The 15,478-nt window shown below is 36.8% G+C and overlaps 1 long non-coding RNA gene across 1 annotated transcript in view; it reads left to right on the top strand.

Moving 5' to 3' along the window:
- LOC135080074 (uncharacterized) overlaps positions 1–15,478 on the top strand; it is a 43,496-nt gene that overhangs the window by 11,987 nt on the left and 16,031 nt on the right. The window contains exon 2 of the long non-coding RNA XR_010258943.1: positions 10,631–10,680. This is a non-coding gene — a long non-coding RNA (uncharacterized LOC135080074). The remainder of the gene's footprint in view (positions 1–10,630; positions 10,681–15,478) is intronic.

Below are 15,478 nucleotides of genomic sequence, written 5' to 3'. Positions count from 1 at the left end.
AATTCAAAAAGATATATCTTTCTTATGTCTTAAAGATTAACGTAGATAATAGTTTTATTGAATTTTCTACAACAGTACTGATCCTCATTAGAATCTTACATAATTTCTGATAAACATAGTCGGAACGAAGTTCGCTGAGTCAGCTAGTAATCTATAAATTCATAGTAAAAATCAGGAAAGGATCCTCAAAATGGCGGCCCTTAGTTAATTGCTCGAACTTATAATGAGTAATTAACAGAGATACCTAAGTAGAGCAAGATGCTGGTCTATTTCCTGCTTCGCAACTCTGAGTAAAGTTCGTTCTTCGGATTGATGTTAATTAACTACATTTTGGTCTATACCCACTCATGTCGATTCCTTTTAAATCGCTTGTAATAGAGGGCACATCAACTAGAATACTTACTTACTTGTAGGATGTGGGCCTGTGGGTGTCTATGGGCGACGGTAATCTATACTAATATTATAAAGAGGTAAAGTTTGTGTGTTTGTATATTTGTTAAATTGTAAGGGGTAATCTCGGGATCTACTGGACGATTTTAAAAATTCTTTCACCAATAGATAGCCACATTATTGCTGAGTGTTATAGGTTATATAAAAAACCGAAAAATTCCAAGTGGGTGAAGCTGCGGGCGGAAAGCTAGTCATTTACTCGTTTGCCTCTTGTCCCGTAAAAAAAGTTATTTTACTACAAAAATGTGACAGCGCAAGAGTGCATGTGAAAATATTCTTGGTTTTAAAAATATACTATCGATGTGTTTGATTTCAAGTTCCAAATAACTGTTTGACCCGAAACACTATCTCTTCCAATTTGACTCTCAGGGCCATCTCCAAAGTTTTTATATTTCCTGAAACCACGAATAAAGTTTCTTGCTTACTTATTTGGCTAGGTCAGCAGTTTTTTAGACTATCATAGCGTTCAATCTTTGTTTATGGTCAGTTTATTTTTATTACTCTACATTTAATTAATTTTAGTTCAATTGAAATTTAGTGCGTGCCTTTTAAGATCTCTTATTTATTTAAGCTTTAATGGCATATTATAATTGGTACACAAGGCAAACTTAATGCCATTGGGCATTCTCTGCCTGTTTACCTTTGGGCGAAGCAAAAAATAGTTTTCAGTTTCATCATCATCATCATCATTTCAGCCACAGGACGTCCACTGCTGAACATAGGCCTCCCCCAATTACTTCCACATCGCACGGTTGGTAGCGGCCTGCATCCAGCGCCTTCCCGCTACCTTTATAAGGTCGTCGGTCCACCTTGTGGGTGGACGTCCCACGCTGCGTTTTCCGGTACGTGGCCTCCATTCCAGAACCTTGCTGCCCCATCGGCCGTCAGTTCTGCGTACTATGTGCCCTGCCCTGTTTTCAGTTTAATAATAATAATTTTATTTTATTTTTATTTTATTTTATTTGTTTAAATTTTTTCAGTTTCGTTAAAAAATCTAAGTTTTTTAGGTAGGTTAAGCGTTTAATCCCCTTATTGAGCTCTCAAATCTGTCCTCTACCTACAAGGCGACTGTGGTACACAAATTCAATAATGGACTATCCTAGTACACTGCCGGCCGACTTGGTCCCAGCATACTTCGGTACAACCTCGAGCCAGCCTGCAGGCGGACAGGGGACAGTACCGGCCAGGCTAGTGCGACCAAGATACGGGCTTTTACTGTCCCGGGTTGAATGGGACACAGGGGATGGGACAGCGGTAAATTACTTTAAACGTAATTTAATTTTGATTTTAATTTTAGAAAATTTCCGTAGGATTATGACCTAAATCTTACAGAAACGTCTGGAAGTAACTGCTCTGTATCTTTTTTTTTACATAGTATTAAACAAAGTCACTCTCGCTATTTGTGCCCTAAGATCTTTCGAACCACTCAACGAATTTTAATGTAGTTTTCAGAAATAGAAGAGGTTTACATGTTAGTTGAATTATGACATAAGTTTCATTAATTTGCTGTAATGGGAAAATTTACAAGCCATATAATTTTGAGGCTATTTCGGGTTTTGTCCCACTTTTTGGCCTAGTAGAGTCACATCACTACTCCGAGACGTTTATTGCCAATTTTCTATACCAGTGCGCTGTCCATACGGACAATAGGCTCGAAATTTCGGACAAAATATAAGACAATACCGGGAAATCTGTTTATGCAATAGACGACGTTCCTGTAGTCGGAAACAATAAGTTTTCTTACATAACAGCTTACAATTATCAATACTTCCTAATAACGGTTTCTTTGCCCGTGCCGTGTCTATTGTTAAAGCATGACGACATGAGTAAACAAACGCGCACTTTTTTCGGATGCATTGTTAGTTGCTTTATTGTTTTTTTTTAGAAAAAGGCTTGCAAGGTTATACTCGTAGTCGTTTCGCATCAAGTAAAAAATTCACGGCCGAATACTGAAACGCTACTCAAATCTTTCACTCAGCTGACGGGCTCCTAAATTTAAGTATCCTTCAATTTTAAATGGTATTCTCAAACGCCACTCAACGAATTTGAAGCCGTGATCAGCTAAGCAGCTCTCAAATGTTTACATAATGGCAACATTTACCAAAAAAAGTATGTTTTTATTTACACAAATAATAACTTTACGTTTTTTATCCATTACACGCAGCATCGTTTGGTTATGTTTTGTCTTTTATGGAAATATACTCAATCAACTTAACATAGAACAGTTTATTTTTAGTTTCTATTATAAATAAATCTCGTTTTGTCATATAAAAAAATTAATGCTTGCATTTTTATTTTATTAAAAAAATAATTTTAAAGGTGATACTTTTTATTGTTGAAATCTATTAAGTGGCGATAGTGGACCGAAACGTAACCACAATTGACATTTATCATTGTTGACAGAGCATCAATCAAATTGACAAATCTACAACTCTTGGAAATGCTGCTATGCGATGTCCCCTTATTCCTCAGAAATAGGCATGTTTGTATTGCGATTTCATAGCAGCTATTTTGGTTGTTATAGCCTGACCAGGAACATAAAAACCCTGGCATAGAGGCGCATCAATTGCATTTGATAGTGCAACACTGAGTACAGTCGTACCTGTGTTAAATTAATTGGCTAACTTTATGTATCAGGATTCAGGATTACGGGCTAATTGATATTTTCATAAATTAACGAAAACACATTATTATAGGTAACCTGGTTTAAATAAATTAAATGAAACCATCAATCGAGCTAGTAGGATTTATTTTATTATTTATCAATAATCAAATTCAGAACTTGAATATTCAACTGCAATGTCTGCTCATGAACGCTTCAAACTCGGTACTTCTTTCCCAATTCCATAAAATTCAACACTTAGAAAGTGACAAAAAGCTTTAAAATAGGTAGTTGAAACAAACCACAGCTAATTTTCATAGTGGACTGTACTATACGATAAACATGTCAGTCAATTTGACAACCTTTGTTGGAAACATTATTCAATGAAAATATTGTCCGAACCCTTGGTATTTCTCTTCGACAAATACTTTAACACATTGTGAACCACTTTTCTTTCACGACTATAAAAATATTTTAGCAATTTCATTCACAAAATCAATTGCGCACATTTAAAATAAAGTTTGTTTACACTTTGACAGCAATAGACTGACATGCAAGGTGACATGTCGATGAAGTTTTTAGTTATTGTTGCCATTAAAAGAAATTAGTACCATTAGTTTTCCGCAACATGGCGAGGGTTTTTATGTTCCTGGTCAGGCTATACTTCGTGCACTATACGATGCACAGTTGGCTGTTAGATGTGGAAGATATCACCTAGTACACATTCATAACTTCCCGTTGCGTAGAACAGTAGGGTTATAATAAGTATTTGGTCCACTGGTTGTATGGCGTTTGGTGAGGGGTTTCAAAGAGCTTCCAAATTATGAATCCAGAAACAACACCGTTTCTTTAGAGACGCGGAACCTCGCTCGGAATTGCATGTCATTATAATAATATTTTTCAATAGCGTTCAGCCTTATTGCGTTCCTGCGATTAGATCTAGGTATTTCCTCGAGCCTCGAAAGAAATGATAACGATGACACACATTATTTACCACTATTTAGGTCGATTTAGGTATAAGAATAGGATTTAAGATACCGGGCAAGCACTCTCAAATTTAACAGCTGCATAAGACGATTTGACAGTTGTTTGAGTAATGCTTAGCGTTGAATGGCGTTTCAGTATGCGAAAATTCATTTGAGTGGCGTTTAAGTGCAACTTAATTTGAGAGGTGCTTAAAAATTGAGAACTGCTCAGATATTGTTTTGAGTATGCGAATTGTAAGTTTAGGAGCTGCTTAACTATTTGAGAAGCCGTCAAATATTTAAATGGCGTTTCAGTATTCGGCCGTCAGCCTCTCAAAATATTCCATTCCATTGACCTAAAATTAAATTATGGAGAATCCTTAAAACTGTGTACAATGCACACGTAACTTACCGCTAATAACGAGTCTATAAAGTATGTAAATTGATAAACACATAAAAAATTAATCATCATCATCATCAACAGCCCTTTACAGTCCACTGCTGGACTATGAGCCTCCTCCACTATAGTGGAGGGTTTTGCCATAATCTCCACGCTAGGCAGGCGGGTTGGAGATCGCAGTTTAAAAGATTGATGTTTTTCAGAGAGCGCTGCTGCCCATTCTCTGTTTGATGTGTAGTCCCTAAGTCGCCTCTTACGACACCCGCGGGAAGAGTAGGGGTTGGTGACAAATGTATTCTACTCTGCCGTCACCACACGGCTTTAAAAAATTAATGCTAAATTCCAAACCATATTTCTTTCAGAGCGGTGACGCAGTTCACGCAGTCCTCTTAAGATCAAACAAAGGTTCCGTCTGATTTTTCTCTTTATCCGTGAAGATGCTTAGCTACCAGTGACTTCAAAGGCCAATCAAGATTTTATCGTTTGGGGAAATCTGTTGCATAAACTTTAAGCTGCATTTGCTTTTTTTGGGACCGATTAATCTGCCATCATCTTAATCGCACATTTTACTTATTACAAAAGTATATTATCGATAATATAACCTATGTGTTGAGTTATTTAAACGGAATCTTTTTCAATATATGCAAAACATGTTCTCGATATTAATTGTAAAACTTGCGCCTACTCTGGAAATTGCTCTTTTATTTGCTGTATTAAAGTAACCAACGAATGATTACTACACATATTTAATTATTATTGTAATTTTATGCCCCATTCGAGCCCCTGTAACCGAGTTACACTTTGAGGTCGGCGTTGGCCCATTCGTCGCGTAATTTGCTTATTTCCTTCACGCCACGGTTCCGACTCGAAATTGCTTCCTTCGTGAAGTGGGAACTGCAAACTTGATGTGTCATTTAATTTACATAAAGTTATGGTTAGGAGTCTTATTTGGTATAAATGTGACGTCTTCTGTATTCGTTAATCACGCATCGACTTGTTCTCCCTTCGCCGATGTCTGGCATCGACTGCGTTTTAGACCTCTCATCATCATCATCATCATCATCTCAGCCATAGGACATCCACTGCAGAACATAGGCCTCCCCCTATGCTTTCCATGTTACCCGGTTGGTAGCGGCCTGCGTCCAGCGCCTTCCTGATACCTTTATGATGTCGTCGGTCCAGCAAGACCGATGGGTCGTCGGTCCGATGGGGCAGCAAGATTCTGGAGTGGAGGCCACGTACCGGAAAACACAGCGAGGGACGTCCACCCACAAGACTGATTGACTGCTTAATTTTTTCCAAGAATTTCCATCAGGTGTGATGCACGGCCAAGGGCTTCCCCGTTGAGGTTAAAAAATACAGATATTGATAGAGGCGATGTCCTATGCATATGCTGCTATTACAATTGAAAGAAAGTGTAGGCTTTTACTCGTTGGGATTGAATCGTCTTTTAATAAGTCTTATCTACCTATGGAAAATGTGAATTGCATAATGTATTAGGTACCTATGTAAGCGACCAATGATAGGTATATTTAAAAGTATAAGCTAACGTACAAAACCTTTTAAGTTATTTATAGGTAGGTATAAATAACCCAAGTACGAGTAAGTAAACAAAAAAGCTTTATAGAAGCCATTTCAACTACCTAATTAAGAGGTATCATCCGCTTGTTTTGAAAGCCAATCTATTTACGAACTGTATCAACAAACATCATGAAAGCGGCTGAAAGAAAAGTACAAATGGAAAACAAACCCTATTTTTTCGAGGCCATGTAAACTTGCTATTCACAAACAATTTTTAAATTGAATTTCAAAACGCGGCTCATGCGGTAGCGTAAACAAGATTGTTTGTTCGGGCGAATAATAGCGGTAATAGTTGTTCACAATATATGTTTACGTATGTCATCCGTTATGATAACATTATGGCGTAATCACACGCCAGCAGTTACGAAGTTACTGTCCAGGCTAATAGAATATCTTAGCAGTATTTCAAACAAAATATAAAAATATATTGAATTTGAAACGGAGAAAGAACAGTCTCTATGTTACCTAACGGAGAAAGAACAGTCTCTATGTTACCTATTTGACACCATTAAACGAATAATTCCAAGTTTCCTTCCTTACTTCTTTCCTCAAACCTAAAATAAATTATTGGCTAAGTATGTGCATAACCTAACTGTATTATTACTTATAGTGTAGTGGAATCAATGACTAGTCAAATATTTTGACGAGAAAGTTACATTATACACGAAACTTTCTTTACATACCTATGTAGGGCTCTTATCGTTTAACAATTATAAGTACGTCATTAATGTGTGATGTCGACTACCCAATTATCTAACATTACCTATTATTTCACTTTGCAATCAAGGATTAATTAATATGTAGTTACATGTTACATAAGTATAGTAGATAATATAGTGTATTTTAATTGCACTACTTCTTCCCACAACACAGTCAATCAAACAACGTGCGTCAACGTCATCGTATCTACGAGTACATTGGTCGCTATTTATAAAAAGAATACTTCCAATGAGTTCAAAGTAAATTGTGGATATTTTAAAACCATGTTTTCCATTTGCACCCTTAATGAGAGCGTAGGTGTCCTCAACAGTACAAAAACTGGTCAAGTGCGAGTCGTACTCGCGAACTAAGGATTCCGTAATCAAACTCATACTCATAATTATCATTAATTACTCTTTTTTCCCACTCTTTCTTCTGGTACCTTCGTCATATCTTACATTACTTGCCCTTATTCTCCAATTCCTATGTCCACGTGGACATTACTATTTATCAAAATTATTATCGGATTCAGTGATGTAAGTTCATACTTTGATTCCCAACGAGTCCAGATTACATCTGCACTGAAACTTTTTTTACAACTTCAGGACACCGTATAGCAAAGCCTTTTAATGTCTTCCCGTGATTTTGAAAAAAGCTCTTGATATCCAAGAGAAGTGATCCAATAAGTATTCTTATTTTTTTATGGAACCCTAAAAAAGATTAATTACGAGAAAATTGATTTATCCTGAAGCTCACCGTAGCATACCTGGGAATAACAAGGTTTGCTCGTTAAACTGGTTTAATCCAGATAATTCCGGCTAGAATCCGTTCAGGCCGGTGAAAGCGCATAAACTTCAGTCGGATTGGTGCCACCACGAATCATTCAGCAAACGGGACAGTTGATATACGACTTGAATTGAATTACGAATACGTAGAACATCATCGCCAGAATTTCGTAATACTTTACCCTCATCAATTGGGTTTTGTGAATCTACATAGGTATTAGGTAACTTTATTCACCTGTGTAAGCCAAAATGTTGACAACCCAACCTTATTCCAATTGTAACAAAGACGAGTCGCGAACTTTTTTGCAACTTTGGGTCTCACGAACTATTTGACGCTGACTGTACCTTGAGTTTTCTAGCGAGCGACTGCGTAAAAATGACATGACATTGTACAGCGCCCCTAGCAGCTACTTTCAAGAACTAAAATCTTCATAGATTTTTTGACGCACTCGCTAGCGATAGCGAGCACACCTAACGTAAACTCATGGTAAGCACACTGTTCAAAATAGGAATGGTCTTCAGCAAAGGTTATTGCTTAGGAATATGGTTGCTCTGGTGTCTCTAGATTAGATGTAGGTACAGTGTACCTACCATGAGTTTACGTTAGGTGTGCTCGCTAGCGAGTACGTCAAAAATCTCTATGAAGATTTTGTTTCTTGAAAGTAGCCGCTAGGGGCGCTGCGCAATATGTCATACAATTAATGTCATTTTTTTACGCAGTCGCTAGCGAGCACACCTAACGTAAACTCATGGTAAGCACACAGGAACGTAGATATACTCGACCAAAACGACTCGAAGGTCGTGTGAGTTACGTAATATTATTAATCGGACCCATTTAACTTTATTTTTCCAACACATAACAATCATCTGCTCCAAACGACACGAGCAGCGTGACTGTTTGTTATTATAGCCATTATTTGTTATCAACAAGTTATTTTACAAGTTTCAAGCTTCGGTGAGCAGCGTTTGCGGTTCCATTATCATGTGCCTAATGTCAAGGATGTTTGAGGCTATTTAGAAAAAAATAACTAAAGTTTTTCCATTATACACACGCACATTGTAGACCTAACCAAACAATCTTTACCTACCTACCAAACTCTCCCTTTATGTCGACATTTACTCGTATTTCGAAATTTCTGGTTAAATTCGCTGTAGATTCAAGCTATCCCCGGGACTACTCTACCTTCACTGGTTAGGTTTTATTGAAGGCCATGCTGTAGATCCTGCCTATACAGGAGTTACAGTGGTGGGATAAGTCCCGTACCTAGCAAAGAAGTTTTATCGTGCTGTTCTACTAACTAAAGGAGAGGGAGGGACTGAACTCATCCATATTTTATTTTACTAAGGAGAAATCTATTTCTGTAATAATGGATATTTATTCTTCTGTCGCCTGAAACTAGTCTTATGGAGTCCCTACAAGAGACCCTCGGCAGAAGTTCTTGAGGCCACTTAACGGCGCACTTGCACTGTTACATGCTACGTATTTTGCTTAGAACTCGAGTATACAGGGAGTAGGGACGGCCGGCAAGGATGGAAATGATGACGTCACGTTAATTTATCCCATGAATGTGAGACTTCTGTAATAGAAAATTGTTTGTTAATTACAAAAGTTTTTTGTCTCTCCCTGTTGCGTTATACTTATTTATACAATAGGGATCTGTATCAGTCATTTGAGTCATTACATTACATTACATTATTCCTAATTAAGCATCGCTTCAGCTTTTGCCTGAAATGAGGAAAGGCTTTACGTCTATTTATTGATGGAATTTATTTTTAATTTATTTTTTCCTATTTTAAAATAAGTCACAAAATTTCCTGGAAATTAAAAGGAAAACAATGCAATGTTATTCAACTCTGACCTTTTAACATAAATTTTAAATCGGCCCACAGTTAGGTAAAACTGATGGCCATATTGTACGAGTAAAGCATAATGGATATGCTAATCAGTTTCTTTTATAATCTTATTAGTTACCTTATACTTTCTTGGACCATTACAGTTAATTATTCTATTTTAGTTTATAATTATTCCTTATTCAAAGGAATATGCTTTGAAAGAAAGAAAAAGAAAAAACAGAATATAAATCCAAAACATTATTCAGACGAATGTATTGTATTTCAAAGCCTATTCTCTTATGTTGGTGACTGTACCGACGGCAAATGTAGCCAAACACCTGTCTGTGGTATGGTAATAGGTGCGAATTTGTTTGAATCTAATATGCAGCCGCCTGTACGAGGAAAACTCGTTATCACCAATTCTCAAAGAATATTTTCGCAATTTATCAGCCTTTATTACATAATTTAAGTTAATGAACATCACAATAGAAAGTCGATTATGGCGTTATATTTTTTACTTCCCTTATTGACGACTGTTTGTGAAATATGCATTTTATTTCACTTAAAATGAACCTTGTTTGGCTGTGATAAAGCGTGTTTTCTTTCGAGTGAAATTTTCAGGGATATATTTTTTCTTTCGTGTCAATAAGAAAATGCTTCCCATTTTCATTGTCAGATTGCGGGGCTCTGTAAATGACATCCATTAAATGTATTGGGGAAGGGCATATGTCTTGCAGTTTGGTAGATTAGATTTACAGCTATTGTAAACAAGTAGGTATTATAATTTATGTAAAATATAGTAAAATCTACCTATCTTGATATGTTGTTTGTATGTCTCTAAAACCAGTAGGTTTGACCGCCTCTGTGGTCTTGTAGTAAGACCACCTGCTTCAGACGCAGAGGTCCCGGGTTCAATTCCCAGTGGGGGCAGATTTTTCTGTTCGGTTTGGTTGGTGGTAGGGCTTGTTCTAGGCCCGCCTGGCTAGCTACTACCATCTTACCTAAGACAGTCGCCATAACAACAATGTTAACAGCATCGTTGTGTTCCGGCAGTAGAGGTAAGACAGCCAGTTCCTCCGTGGTTGAGGATTTCGGGTGAAGTTCGCTTCGACCTTCGGCCTAATCATCACTTACCATCAAGTGAGATACAGGCCAAGAGCTTCCTCGTTGTTGATAAAAAAAGGTACTTAAACCTAACATTACCACCGAACTAAAATGTGCAAAAGCCTCTGGTAAATTAAATTCAAATTGTGTTTATAGTATAATCACAGGTATTTACATAAATTAGAAATTAATAATCTCAATTTTGTTTCAGATAATCAATGAAATGTCGACAGCACGAATAATGGCGACCACAACCAAATAGTAAGTAATCTGGCTTTAAATTACAACATTTTCTAGGAGCAGGAGGCTGCAATAAGGGCCCTTGGACGCAGCCCGAGTGGCCAACTAACAGGATTGCAGAATGCAGGGGTAGCAAAAAATGCTGCTCTCCCCTGAAAATGGCTGAGTACCCTCACAGTGGAAGTTCAGGCAGTAAGCTCTGATCGTTACGTGGATACTGGATATATTGTGTTATCTAGAAAGATGCGACTTGGTAGTAAACTTTAACCAAGCACCATTAACGATAACCGCTGCATTTTGTATGGAGTTTGATAGATTTTGACGTTTGTCAAAGTTAAAGTAAGATAGTGCAACCCAGCCTTATAAAGCCAGTAGTAAAAAAGTTACTATAAAATATAGTGTTATTGTAGCTCTACTTATCTGAAATTGTGTCAGAAACCGACAAAACTGGTCCTTCTTATCTTACAAGCGCTAAGTAGCTTTTGGCTGAGACTACTATAAGAAAATAATATTACTACATACATTTTTGGTGTTATAATCGACTCTAATACCAACACACAGGTGGCATGGTCTCCCACTCTCCCACCCACAGCTATTTGTCAAATTGGCTATTGCCTCCGTTCACGCGATCTTTAGGATTGTCCGGAGAATTTTTATGTTGGCGATATAGGTACGAGTAGATACTTTTATTATACGAAGTGTATTGTTTACAAATCACGTAGTTAGAAAATCTATCATCATGATTTCAACCGCAAGACGTCCATTCCTAAACATAGGCAGGCTTACCCGTATGATTTCCACATTGACAGGTTGGTAGCGGCCTACGAGTATAACCAACACCTGCCTGCAAACTTAAATATAATTTAAGGGGGCGTCCATTAATTACGTGAGACAATTTTGGCAATTTTTCATGGTGAGATTTGGTGAGATTTTTCTCTCCCCCTCCCCACAATCTCACGTGAGATTTCTTAAAATACATATTTGCAATACAAGGGTTAAAATCAAAAAACCAAATCTATTCTAATTCTAATTTCCGTATTGTTTAGGCGTTTCAGCAGAATAAAAAATTTAAACTATTTATCATTATCATCTTAAAATAGATTTATTTTTTTAATTTAAAATAACCCAGTTTTCTCGCAATTTGACCCTTTTTCTTGCTGAAAAAAATTACGTAATATATTTGTCGAGACCCCCCTCCCCCTCTCCCCTACGTGAGATTTAGTGAGGTTTTTCTTGACCCCCTCCCTCCCCTAAATGTCATAAACGAGGTGTAAATGGGTTCTTTCTAAAGTAGAGAATTAGAGATCTAGTCGGCAAGCGTAGTGAAGGACATCCTTCAGCTAGGAGAAGTGATGGAGACCGCAGATCGAAGACCGAGTAAAATGATGCGTATTGGGGGTAGCCTATGATAAGCAGTGGACTGCTAGTACCTGGGATGATTAATTGCTGTCCTTACTGAGCCTGCTTTTTTACACTGTAGTAGCCGTTCAATTTAGACTGAATTTGTGGGTTACTATTTTGGAGTGAAAAGGCACCGACTTTATTTTTAGAAGGCATCCAGCCATACAGTACTTAGTCATGATTGGCGGGTAGTAACTGTTTCTGCCTTGGCTCTAAAATAGTCGCGAACGACAGCAAAATGTTTGGTAAAAATTTGGTCTACCTACATCCAAATAAGTACTAGTAGAGACTTTGATGGTTCTAGATTTTTGAATTAGCTTTTGCTTTCATCTTCGCTTGCATTGATTTCGGTAAATTATAGCCTGTGTACTATTCTGATACATTGCAAAGATTCATCAAAATTAAATCAGTAATTTTTTGGCCCCACAAGCGTGTATAGAATAAATAAGTATAGGTACCTATTTATTGGGCACAATTGGGCCTCATTATTAATATCGAGACGGAAAAATATTGACCTGTTAGGTCGAGGACAAATCAAAATGTAACGAAAACACTTTAATCGCTGCGGTGTGCTACCTAAATAAATGGACCTAATTAGCGAACTGGCCATTCAATAGATAGTGTTGTTATCGGAGGCAAACTGATACGCGGGTGCACGCACCGCAGTGCTGGCATGCGGGCTTGCATAATAGGTACATACCACGTAATGTAGAGTCAACAGTAGGCTGTAGGTACACTTTTGGTTCAAAATTTCAGTTACCACAACTAAAAATAGTAATTTGATCACGAATTGCTAGTAATTCATACGAGGTATAAGTGAAGTAGTAGTTCCGGCTACTAGTTTCAGTGACACTTCTCTCCGTGGCTTTTCTCGTCAGACTAGAAGTCAAAATACTCATAAGAAGAAGAATTCATTTTTGCAATAAAGCTTTTAAAAAGCGCTTTTACACGCCCTATTTTATCCTAACCACTGCTTTAGAACAATAATATGGACCAGTGCTGGGAAGCAGCGTAAGAAACGCAAGAAAAATAGTGTCATCATCAAAACAAAATACTTACCTGTTAAGTGTTACCATAGGGATCACTGAAAAATTAGGGTTTGGTGGTGGAAACGGGCATAAGTCTCCTCTGGCTCTAATTTACCAGAATCGAAGGGAGGGTTTGGCCTGCACTCCCCACGTTAACCAGACGGGTTGGGGAGTACTAAATAAATGAATTTAATTACCTAATTGCAAAACACCCACCATAATAATAATAGCGTGGAAGCGCCCACCAAATTAAACTCGATGGATTAATTAACTCATTACTGTAATCCAGTTTTACATTAAAAACGTTATTGATAAATTATATCACTTTTTGATAATTATGTAATTGGATTATTTGGAAAATCCTCAATCTGATTTTGAAGTGGTATCTTCTAATAGGTTTTAGAGATCCTTTTCAGTTTTCTTATCGGTATTAAATAAGGCTGAGTTGCACCATCTATCTTTAACCGTAACTATAACGATAACCGGTGATTTTTGTATGGAGTTGACAGATTTTTGACGTTTGTTAAAGTTAAAATATGATGGTGCAACCCAGCCTTACACTTTCGTATCGGACGTGTAATAAAACTGACGGCTCAATTGAACTCAATTCAACTGTGAAAAGACTTCCCTGAGAGTTTCTTAATTGAAAATCAGTACAATCTGCTCCCTGAAACTTCATTTGTTCACGCTATAATATTATAGCTTCTTCTAAACTTATAATAAAATCTAATACACCTCGTTTTTCCAGCCTATGTTATTGATACTTCTAGATGCACTGATCCTACTTACGTATCTGCTTGCATAGATAATATATCGTTTGATGATTAAAGATTTGTAATAGATTTTTTTTTAATAATTCTCCAAAAACCTACATAAATGGTTAAAAAAGTTGCATCCGATTAGACTAGTTCTCTTCTATTTAGAAGAGTATTTTCTTCTATTTACGGAGTTAAATACATAAGTGTGTCTGTGTGTTTAATTTGATCATCGCCGATGACGACATTCTCCAGGTGTGAATCAATCTGCTATTTATAAGTTGTTTGCTGTCCGAATTCAAAGACTTTGCGAATCTACTAAATAAGGATAATCAACAAGATTATGACGTCATAAAATAATGCAGAAATCAACAATTAGCCAAAATAAAAGTGAAAACCTAATACGGTGCTATTCAAAAATAAACCAAAGGAAGGAGTTATTATAAGTACAGATTTTTTATTTTATTTTATTGAGAACAACAAACAATTACGTAATATACTAGAATTACTTTAGTCCAAAAAGAGAATTTAGAATCGGATAGGATTTATTTAAATGCATTCGTGAAATCTACTCATACTTATTTAGTTGATAAAAATTATTCCAATAAATATTATGTCAAACATACTTGCAAAGAATATAATTATTTATGGCAAAGCAAGTATAATTTTGCAAAGATCCTACTATGGTTTGGTACTCCACCTGTTTCCCAAACTTTACTAGTTCCTACATACCTGTGACTTAGCGAGTGGGATCTTAGATTTAGTTCCCACATACCTATGACGTAGCGAGAGGCACCTATTTGCAGGGTTGTGATCCCTCTCGAAGGGCTCTCAAGCACTTCCGAGGGCTTTGAGCACGCTCCACAATGACGCACCGAGTAGCAGGCCCTAGAACAGTAACCTAGATCTTTCACTTTCCTCTGATATCTACTTTGTAAGCGTTATAAGTTTTAATCGGAGAATCTTATCTCTGATACTTCATGAAGTGTGTCCCCTGAGACGAGGAGACTTTATAAAGAGCACATTTTTCTGAAATCACGCCAAATCATACCTTAGTACGTTATTAGCGATTAATTCAGTAAGTAGTTTTTATATCTATAAAATTAATTTTTTTCTTAAAAACACTGCTTTACATAGTATCAACTTTTTAATAACATTTCTTTTTCGTGACAAAAATGGGGCATTCATCTAATGAAGTAAGTAGCGAAAAGCTCAAGCTGCGACTACTTTACATGATTATAAGTAATTCTTGATTTAAGTAATACTTATACTGGGCGAGTTAGGCGGTTTCAAATCCAATATTTGTCATTTAATAATTATTCTCCTTAATTGCAAATCTTGTAATATCCTGTTTCTATTAGTAAGTTCTTTTTTCGGGTAGGTACTAAGTCGTAACTATTACTTATGTCACCATACCAATTTTAAAATTGCAACTAATGCCAACGAGGAGGCATGACAGAGTCCCAAGAATTTGCCTCGTCAGCTACTCTTGGAAACTGCTAGCCGACTTTTGACTTTATTTTAATAGTCTTAAAAGCTTCACTGAATAAGTTTCTTGCTGTGCGAAAATGTATGCACCTGAAAATAGGGAGGTTCTGCGACGTCATTGTGGTAACTAAAATTCTTTCTCTGTAA

This window comes from Ostrinia nubilalis, chromosome 17 (genome assembly GCF_963855985.1).
Source record: "Ostrinia nubilalis chromosome 17, ilOstNubi1.1, whole genome shotgun sequence".
Classification (NCBI taxonomy): domain Eukaryota; kingdom Metazoa; phylum Arthropoda; class Insecta; order Lepidoptera; family Crambidae; genus Ostrinia; species Ostrinia nubilalis.
This window is presented reverse-complemented; position numbering and strand designations above follow the sequence as displayed.